Source organism: Saccostrea cucullata, unplaced genomic scaffold (assembly GCF_032062105.1).
Source record: "Saccostrea cucullata isolate Sc308-1 unplaced genomic scaffold, CSIRO_AGI_Scuc_v1 ctg1297, whole genome shotgun sequence".
Classification (NCBI taxonomy): domain Eukaryota; kingdom Metazoa; phylum Mollusca; class Bivalvia; order Ostreida; family Ostreidae; genus Saccostrea; species Saccostrea cuccullata.
This window is the reverse complement of record NW_026940551.1, coordinates 79460-89091: the sequence shown is the minus strand read 5'-3', so window position 1 is coordinate 89091 and position 9632 is coordinate 79460. Positions and strand designations below refer to the sequence as shown.

At 32.2% G+C, this 9632-nt stretch overlaps 1 long non-coding RNA gene across 1 annotated transcript; it reads right to left on the bottom strand.

Moving 5' to 3' along the window:
- Positions 1 to 1176: 1176 nt before the first annotated feature.
- Positions 1177 to 2286, bottom strand: LOC134255594 (uncharacterized). The gene is made up of 3 exons (XR_009989585.1): positions 1909 to 2286; positions 1581 to 1654; positions 1177 to 1404 (listed from the first exon to the last, which is right to left on the bottom strand). It is a non-coding gene; the product is annotated as an uncharacterized LOC134255594 (long non-coding RNA).
- Between the last annotated feature and the right edge of the window lie 7346 nt (positions 2287 to 9632).

Here is a 9632-nt window from a genome sequence, read left to right as displayed (position 1 = left end):
AACGTTACCCATAATGACAATATTTTCTGACGACTAGCAGAAGTCTTAGATTAATCTGAAGGAATAGAACAATATTTGTCTTTTGAATTCTTCTTTCTGGGATGGAAGCTTAGAATGCTCATGAATTCCATCTGATACCCGACCGTTTTAAATCTTGCACTGTACTGAAAATCGATTTTTTTTTTTTTTTTTATCTTATCTCGTCTAAGGATAACTTGATAATTAAACCTTAAAATTCTCTGATATACTCTTCAAATGACTCTAACATTTCAATGCCATCGTAACTAAAATCAAACACTTCTTTCGCTCAAATGCATCTTTTAACACAACCTGAAATAATAACATCTCCAATGATTTCTGAAATAAACGAAAAGTTCTATAGAGTAGATTTTGTATACTAACTCTAAATAGCCTATTTGCTAAATGAATATAAAGTCGTTCATATCTCAGAATATTTTCCCAGAAATCATAATGATTTCACAAACTATTATTCATTTATTTTAAGACCCATTTGAATATTTTATTGATAAAAACCTGCAACCCAGCTAACACAAAAACATTTTAAAAATGTTTTTAAAACATTTTCAAAATGTTGCGAAAACATTTTTAAAAAATGTTTTAATCACGTGATTTTGTATGGTTTTTTAAACGTTTTTAAAACATTTTAGTGCAATATTTCAGCAAAATGTTGTCAGAACATTTTCTTAAAATGTTGCAAAAACATTTTCAATAATGTTTTAATCACGTGAATTTGTATGGTTTTTTAAACGTTTTTAAAATATTTTAGTGAAATATTTCAGCAAATGTTTCCGGAACATTTTCTTAAAATGTCACAAAAACATTTTACAACAATGTTTTAATCACGTGATTTTGTATGGTTTTTTAAATGTTTTTAAAACATTTTACAAAATATTTCAACAAATGTTATCATAACATTTTCTTTAAATGTAACAAAAACATTTTCAAAAATGTTTTATTCACGTTTAATTGGTTTGGTTTTTAAAACGTTTTCAAAACATTCAAGTCGAGGTTACGAAAGTATTTTCCTGAATTTTTACTTTATCTCATTAAATAATGAAATATTTATATTTTAAAAGAAATAAACACAAATTATATTAATTTTTGAATCTTTAATACAAACCCATATTCAATATGTTAATCACATTTAAATTCCATTCTCGGTACAAGTTTTAATTCATATTATTTCAAGTCACCGGGTTTTTAAAGGTTGAAAACGGCGTCTAATCCATTCACTGAATTTTAAAAGAACAGAATCACAGAAATCCTATGTTCACTGTAAACATGGTATAGGTAGAACAGAGCGGCGGATCTATAAGACTTAGTTAGAATCACATACACTGAAAAGGCTGATAAGATACTGCCCCTCGGAGAGAATAGCACAATCTGTAAAGATAAGGAAAATTGTGTTTGTATCAGCGTTCTACATCTAATGTATCTTAAGATAATCAATGAAAATATACAAAAAATATTTTAAATAATTATATCAAATTTAAGTTCTTTCCTCATTTGCATTGAAAAAAGCAGAACAATATTATTGAAGAGTAATAGTATTTACGTACACCTTTGCCTTCACCAAAGGCGGGTCTTTTGAATGTGGGAATTTGAAAATACGGATGATGCAACCAACACCATGCTGTAAAGAAATTTCATTTTTAAATCAACATATTGTTTGATGATTAACATTTCACAAAGACAACGAATAATTGAATCAAGGATATAATTGTGTTGCCTTAAGAATGAAATATTCAAATCAAATGCATGTATATGACCTTAACGCTTTGTCATTGCTACATACATTTGTACAAAGTTATTGTTGATCATACACTGGTAGTATAAAAGTAATTTTAAATGATCTTTTAAAGTCTATGATAAAGGAATAATTCTTACCATTCAAAGTTAATAAATCCCGAGGTTATTATTGTGGTTTATATGGTGCAAAGTCTTCTCATTCAAATCGGCACGGAGTAAGCGCGCACATCTTGTTTACCAGAATTCAAAATTTGGCCTAGATAAGCAGCAAACCACTATACTCTGTAACGCGCTGCCCAGCAGGAGAATTACATAAGAGGTTATCATGACACTGAAACTGACCAGTGTGCCAATCCCTATCTAATGCTTCAGAGTAAAATTCTGGGAGTGGATCACAGATTTGATGAAGAACATTTTTTTTAAAAAGACATTAAGAGTTTTATTTAATGCTTATGATTTTATACATTTATTTATATTTTAAATTTTTTGTTTGTCTATCCTTTCATTTATTGATTTTTTTATTTGTTTCATCAAAGGACTTTATATAAATTATGTCTGTTTTATCAATAAGCCAAAACTAGAAATCATTATAAAATACCGGAAAAAAATCTTTCAATTAAAAAATAACTACAGTTCCTCATTTTAACACTATTCTTTCTATATATTCTTTTTTTTTCTTCATAAACTAAATTTTAGAAAAATCGCAATAATACATTATTTGAATGTTTTAAGAACATTTTGAAAATAACAGCAGCAATGAAAAATGAAGTCTTTAAAAAAAGAAAACACATTAAATTGAATGTTCTTAAATCATTCTCACAACATACTCTTAAAGTTACTAAACGAATTAAATTGTGCTGCAATTACATAAATGTTTCAGAAACATTTTGAAAATGTTTCCAAAAAATGTCAAAACTTTAATTAAAATGTTTCAATTGTAGTGAAAATAATTATTTTAGTTAATGTTTTAAATAAACATTTTCACTGCCTAGGCCGAAAAATATCCGGAATTGAATGTTTTTAACTAACAGCGATATTAAGAATGTTTTAAAAATATTTTTAAAATGTTCCTTACAAATGTTTTAGAAACGTATATGCAAAGTTTCCGATTTACAGAAAAAGAATGTTTCATTTCATGTTTTAAGAACGTTTTTAAAACGTTTTATAAGATCTTTGATATTTGGAAGCTATAAAAACCCTTAAATGAATTAAGAATGTTTCAAAAACATTTTGACAACGTTCCTTCCAAATGTTTCAGAGACGTATTTATGCAATGTTTCAGATTTATGGAAAAGGAATGTTTCATTTCATGTTTTAAGAACGTTTTTAAAACGTAATATTAAAATCTTTGATATTTGAAAGCTAAACATACCTTTTGAAACATTTTTAAAACGTTTCAAAAATATTTTTAAAAAATATTCCAAAAGGATTTAATCATAAGCTTTTTGAAAACATTTTTAAAATGTTTTTAAAATGTTATAATGAGAAAAGGAAATGTTTTAAAAACATTTTTAAAATGTTTAGTCTGAAATGTTTTGAAAAAACCTTTTTACAACACCAATAAAATGTTTTGAAAATGTTTTGTGCTACCTGGGAATGTTCAATCGTTAACTTATCAAACATATCTACTGATAATATATACTTATCAATTTCACTTCAAATGGATTGGAGTTTATACCGCTGATGTATTGATTGTTGAGGTGCCAACCCTGGCCGTCTGCAAGCACTTGTAGCATAAGTCCCTGGACTTGTTTCCCTCGTATTTCAGTTAACCCGCTACGTTTCCGGGTGTAAATAGCAGCAAAAATGCATATGAATTAGACGTGGACTGTGACTTCTCTGACTCTAGTAACAAAGGAATTCCTGCATGTGTTTCGTCAGACATAGGAATATGCCGCTCATAATCCATGGGGACACTGAATAGATACGTCTGACTGCACTGAGAAAGAGCCTTCGAATGGCATTTAAATCTTACACACGCTAAAGCGTGCGTGCTTTAACACCGTATACAACGGGTAACGCGGGGGAGTCGCTAAAAAGTATGGGGGAGTCGTTTTCAACGTATGGGGGAGTAGATTTTCACCGTTTCGGAGTCAGAGGAGATGTGGGTCACGTCTTTTTTCGGTATATAGAAGATGTATTTACAAAAAACAAATATCCCACGGAAGGTGGCAATAGTTAAGCTTTATCATGGTCATTTATCCGGCTATTATATACGTCTAGTTTTCTCAAACACTTCGAAACTATTATTCAGTTTTCATATTTACGTTGATCGGGTAGTAAAAACATGCATGGTTTGCACAATCAACGGCTTGCGTAGGGATTCTCATATTTAAAACAGCGAGAGAAAACGTTTATCTTTTAAATGCAACAACTTAAACTTGACTAGACTTTTTAAAAATTAATAATTAAGACATTTTCTCTTCAGACAGTAACGGTTACGTAGGGGGGAGTCGTTCATGGGAAAGCACATCGCAGGGGGAGTCGCAAAATAAAGTCAAATGCATATACTTAGTGTTGTTTTCATCTCTTTTATACTGCCAATACCTTTTTATTTACACGTAGATATCTATAAATCTATGTTTGGTTATTTACTTTATAATCTGAAGTTACGAAAAGAGATTTTTTCTGTGGCTTCATCAGTTCCAGAAAACAATCAGCAATTTAGATAACATGATCAATTGGATTATATATCATGTGCTTGGGCACAGGACCCTCCCCCTCAGTAAGTAATGTTCGTACATGTATATTACAAAGATTCAATTCACCAATTCACGAACCCTCACTTCCAATATGAAAGCCTCTCCATAAAAAAAAGAACAACCCGATTAATAATTTGGAAAATTTCTTAATAATATCAAACATTTCTTTATTATTATTGTTTCAGAATACTTAAATACTGCTAATGTGTGAATACAATTTGGTGGTCGAACTGTTGTAACCTCCTTTCACCACCCCCCCTTTTTTTTTTGCTTGTCAATTTTTTTCAGGTGAGTTGTCTGTAATTTTTATTTGTTATACTTTTAAAAATTGTTATATAAATTTACACTAAAAAGAATAACCTTTCTACTGTTTTCATAAGTCAAATAGTCAAATAAATAGCTGTTTGACCATGGAGCGAGATGTCGGACCTTTCGATGAGATAATGCACCGTTTACGTCAAAGTGTGGGTGGGGTCAGCTGTCAGAACTTTATGGAATTGACAGTTTTTCAATGCAGTGAGGGTTAACAAAAATTCCATCATGATAATATCATAATAAACAGTAAAATGTATAACAAAATATTTATCGAATGTGTTCTCTAGATCTGGCAAAACGTGTTTTTGTCGACCCCTTGAACAAAACTATTTGCCTTCGGCCTAATCGTCTCGTGCAAACAGTTTGGTTCTTGGGTCCGACAAAACGCATGTTGCCCTCGAACCATGTCTATTAATGTATAATGCTGGTTGCCTAGACTGATTCTGGTACAGCAACCCCCCATGCTACGTGTTCACGAAACTGCGAAGGGGGGAGGGGTAAAGGGGGAAACATGTTCTGAGGAACTGTATATATCTGAGGCAAGGTAAGGGAGGGTATCATGATAATGAAATGTATACATTGAAGAAATATTTTCGTATTTCTTCTTTTCAAAGTTTGTGTTTAATTATTTTTACATTGACACTTCTCATTTTATTTATCATATACATACATTTCCAGCGCTTAGGTATTATGCAATCCAGTCCCTTCTCATAGGCGTAGTCACAGGGGGCAGCGGGGGCACTAACCCCCCCCCCCACTTTCAGATCTGGGGGGCAAGAGTATGTCTGTGCCCCCCCCACTTTTTAATGATTGATTGATTGATTGTATACTGTTTAACGTCCCTCTCCAGAATATTTCACTGATATAGAGATGTCACCATTGCCAGTGAAGGGCTGCATATTCAGGCCTATGCTCGGCACTTACGGCCTTTGAGCAGGGAGGGATCTTTATCGTGCCACACCTGCTGTGACACGGGGCCTCGGTTTATACGGTCTCATCCGAAGGACCGCCCCATTTAGTCGCCTTTTACGACAAGCAAGGGGGTACTGAGGACCTATTCTAACCCGGATCCCCACGGGAAGACTTTTTAATGAAGAACAAAATCAAAGCTATGTTGAAATAATATTAAACCTTATTTTATGGCAATTTTTTTTTAATTTTCAACAACTGAGTAAGCATTTCTCTTGAAGTAATAGTTGTATAATATAGTAATGTAATATAGTAATTAAATCTGTCAAGACCTCTTGTGTTCGCCAGTTTGGGATAGGGAGTGCGGGTCATAAATTTAAGTTAAGACGTTTCTGTTTCTCTCAGCATCTGTTATCTAACAAAATTAATATGAGAATCACAAGCTTCCCCTTGTGTTGACATCTGAAAGTCATTATTTGTGAACTGATAAAACCACAGAAAAAAATCTCTTTTCGTAACTTCAGATTATAAAGTAAATAACCAAACATAGATTTATAGATATCTACGTGTAAATGGAAAGGTATTGGCAGTATAAAAGAGATAAAAACAACACCAAGTATATGCATTTGACTTTATTTTGCGACTCCCCCATGCGATGTGCTTTCCCATATACGACTCCCCCCTACGTAACCGTTACTGTCTGAAGAGAAAATGTCTTAATTATTAATTTTTATAAGGTCTAGTCAAGTTTAAGTTGTTGCATTTAAAAGATAAACGTTTTCTCTCGCTCTTTTAAATATGAGAATCCCTACGCAAGCCGTTGATTGTGCAAATCATGCATGTTTTTACTACCCGATCAACGTAAATATGAAAACTGCCAAATAGTTTCGAAGTGTTTGAGAAAACTAGACGTATATGATAGCCGGACAAATGACTAGGATAAAGCTTAACTATTGCCACCTTCCGTGGGATATTTGTTTTTTGTAAATACATCTTCTATATACCGAAAAAAGACGTGACCCACATCTCCTCTGACTCCGAAGCGGTGAAAATCTACTCCCTCATACGTTGAAAACGACTCCCCCATACTTTTTAGCGACTCCCCCGCGTTACCCGTTGTATACAGTGTTTAACAGAATACCTGTAGAACAGGTATTCTATAAATACTTCAACCAATCAGACCGACACTCTTCATATACACTAGATTAACACGTGTCCGATTGATACACGTGTTATGATAACTTCAATAAATACATTTGAACAATCTGATGGTGGATCATAGGCGGGCGCGTTTGCGGAATGATATTTCTTGCGCCAAACCTGTTTTTAAAAATATGGAATGAAGTTGTGTAGTTGCCTGTATCTAAAATGATTAAACTAAGAAATTGGTACTCTTGCATTTGAAAAATTACAATAATAGTTTCATTGAATTTGAAATTAAAAAGGAATGTTATAGGTGGCTTTCAATACCTGTTTCATTGTCTTGCATGAAGGTTAAAAATGTTTGATACTTTATGAACGACACTTAGATCTCATTACCCTCCCATGTTCTTAAATACAAATACATACAAACATCACTAAGCGGCACGACTTTGACTTACTAAAACAAAACCTGCCAATGTTTTACAGTGAGCACTTTTGAGGAATGTTTACCTGGGTAGAACTCACGTGACTATCAGTATTTTAAATAATTTATTCCACACGTGGGTTCATCATGGGTCATACAGGTAAATAGCTCTCACTTGCTATAGGAAAAACAGTGTACTTTTTATACATTTTTAATATTTTAAGTACGAGCCTAATCGTGTGCAAATTTCATACTTTCACACAAGTTTTATAAGTGTATTATGCGTCTTTTGTCATTTGCACAAGTTTGCACAACGTTAGGCTCATAGTTAACAAAGGCTTTGAAATGAATGACCGTTCTCGATTTACTATAGAAAATCGCAAATGTCGGCTGACCCCTACCACATTGTATAGTTTTGTTCTTTGTATATTCGTGGATTTCAGCGGTAAAATTTGTTGAATCGTATGGTTTAGATATCAATTAATGATTTGAGATGAAAATTTTTGCTTAATTTGATTGTTTATTTTTTCACATTTTACCGGGGCCCATAAGTGCACTCGTTCTTTGTAAGACGGACGCTAGGCGCATTCAGTGGGGTTCAATTCGTCTATTTCCAAAGAAGTTTATTTTGCAGTTTACGTATAAAAGGATTGGCTGAGCAGTTTTTGTTTTTATATTTGACTTCAATTACCATTTTCCAACAAAATATTCACCGAATTTCGACATCACAGAATTGAAGTGTTCCGTAAATAGGGTACGACAAGCAGTACAAGCAAACGAGCACTGGAATCAGCTACAGGGACGTTCGAGAAGAGTCAATTGAGCTGTGATTGCACAAGAGAGATACAAGAAAAGTAATTCGAAAACATTGCAAACGTTTGTTGAGATGTCAAAAAAAAAGACTCAAAATAAAATAATTCTGAAAATGGGAGGATTATTATTTGAAGCTTTGATATTTTAAGATCTCAGGTGAATGAATGGTTAAAAATTAAAATAATATAGTATGTGCTGTAAAATTCTAACCGAAATGAGCTATCTTTTGTAGAAAGCTGTATTGTATTACGCAATAACAGGTCAGCTGTTTAAAGAAAGAATTCAGAGGCTTTGTATGGTGGCATATTTCTGCCCCTTGTGTGCAAGTTATTTTTCTATCAAATATGTCGACATGCAAGATAGATATGTTGACATGCAACAAAGCTATGTCAACATGCAACATAAATATGTTGACATGCAAGAAAATTGCAATAAAATAAAAATCATAAAAAATCTTCATAAATCTCAAATATTGCCCACATGTGACATCCAACATGCTATATGCTACTTATTTATGTTAACATGCAAGATAGATATGTTGACATGCAACTTATTTATGTTAACATGCAACTTATTTATGTTGACATGCAACTTATTTATGTCGACATGCAACTTACATATGTTAACATGCAACTTATTTATGTTAACATACAACTTATTTATGTCGACATGCAACTTGGTTATGTTGACATGCGAGATAAATATGTTGACATGCAACTTATAAGTTGCATGTCGACATAAATATGTCGCATGTTTACATAAATAAGTTGCATGTCAACATATTCATCTCGCATGTCAACATAACTAAGTTGCATGCCAACATAAATAAGTTGCATGTCGACATAAATATGTCGCATGTTTACATAAATAAGTTGCTTGTCGATATATTTATCTTGCATGTCAACATAACTAAGTTGCATGTCAGCATAAATAAGTTGCATGTCAACATAAATAAGTTGCATGTCAACATATTAATCTTGCACGTTAACATAAATAAGTAGCATCTAGCATGTTGGATGTCACATGTGGGCGATATTTGAGATTTTTGAAGATTTTTTTATAATATTAATTTGATTGCAATTTTCTTGCATGTCAACATATTTATGTTGCATGTTGACATAACTATCTTGCATTTCAACATATTTATCTTGCATGTCGACATATTTGATAGAAAAATAACTTGCACGCAAGGGGCAGGAATATGCCACCATAGCTTTGTGTCATACTACTTTTATTAAATAAGTAAAAGTAAAAGAAAGAAAGAAAGAAAAGATTATTGGTATTTTTAGACTGATCTGATGAAGACATATAGTTTGCATCTTGTTTCCATTACTCTAGTAAAAAAAAAAGCTTTGGGATGAAGACAAAATTTACATTTTTATATTATAGTTTGCATAGAGAGAAAGTTATGATTAAAATGAAGAATTTATTTTTTCATCATATCGGCATTGTTAATTATAAAGGCATCCGACAATTTCTTGGAATCTTATTGAATTTTAAAAAAGAAGGGGGAAAAAATACATTCATTTTCAGAGTTAAAGTTATATATTTATGTA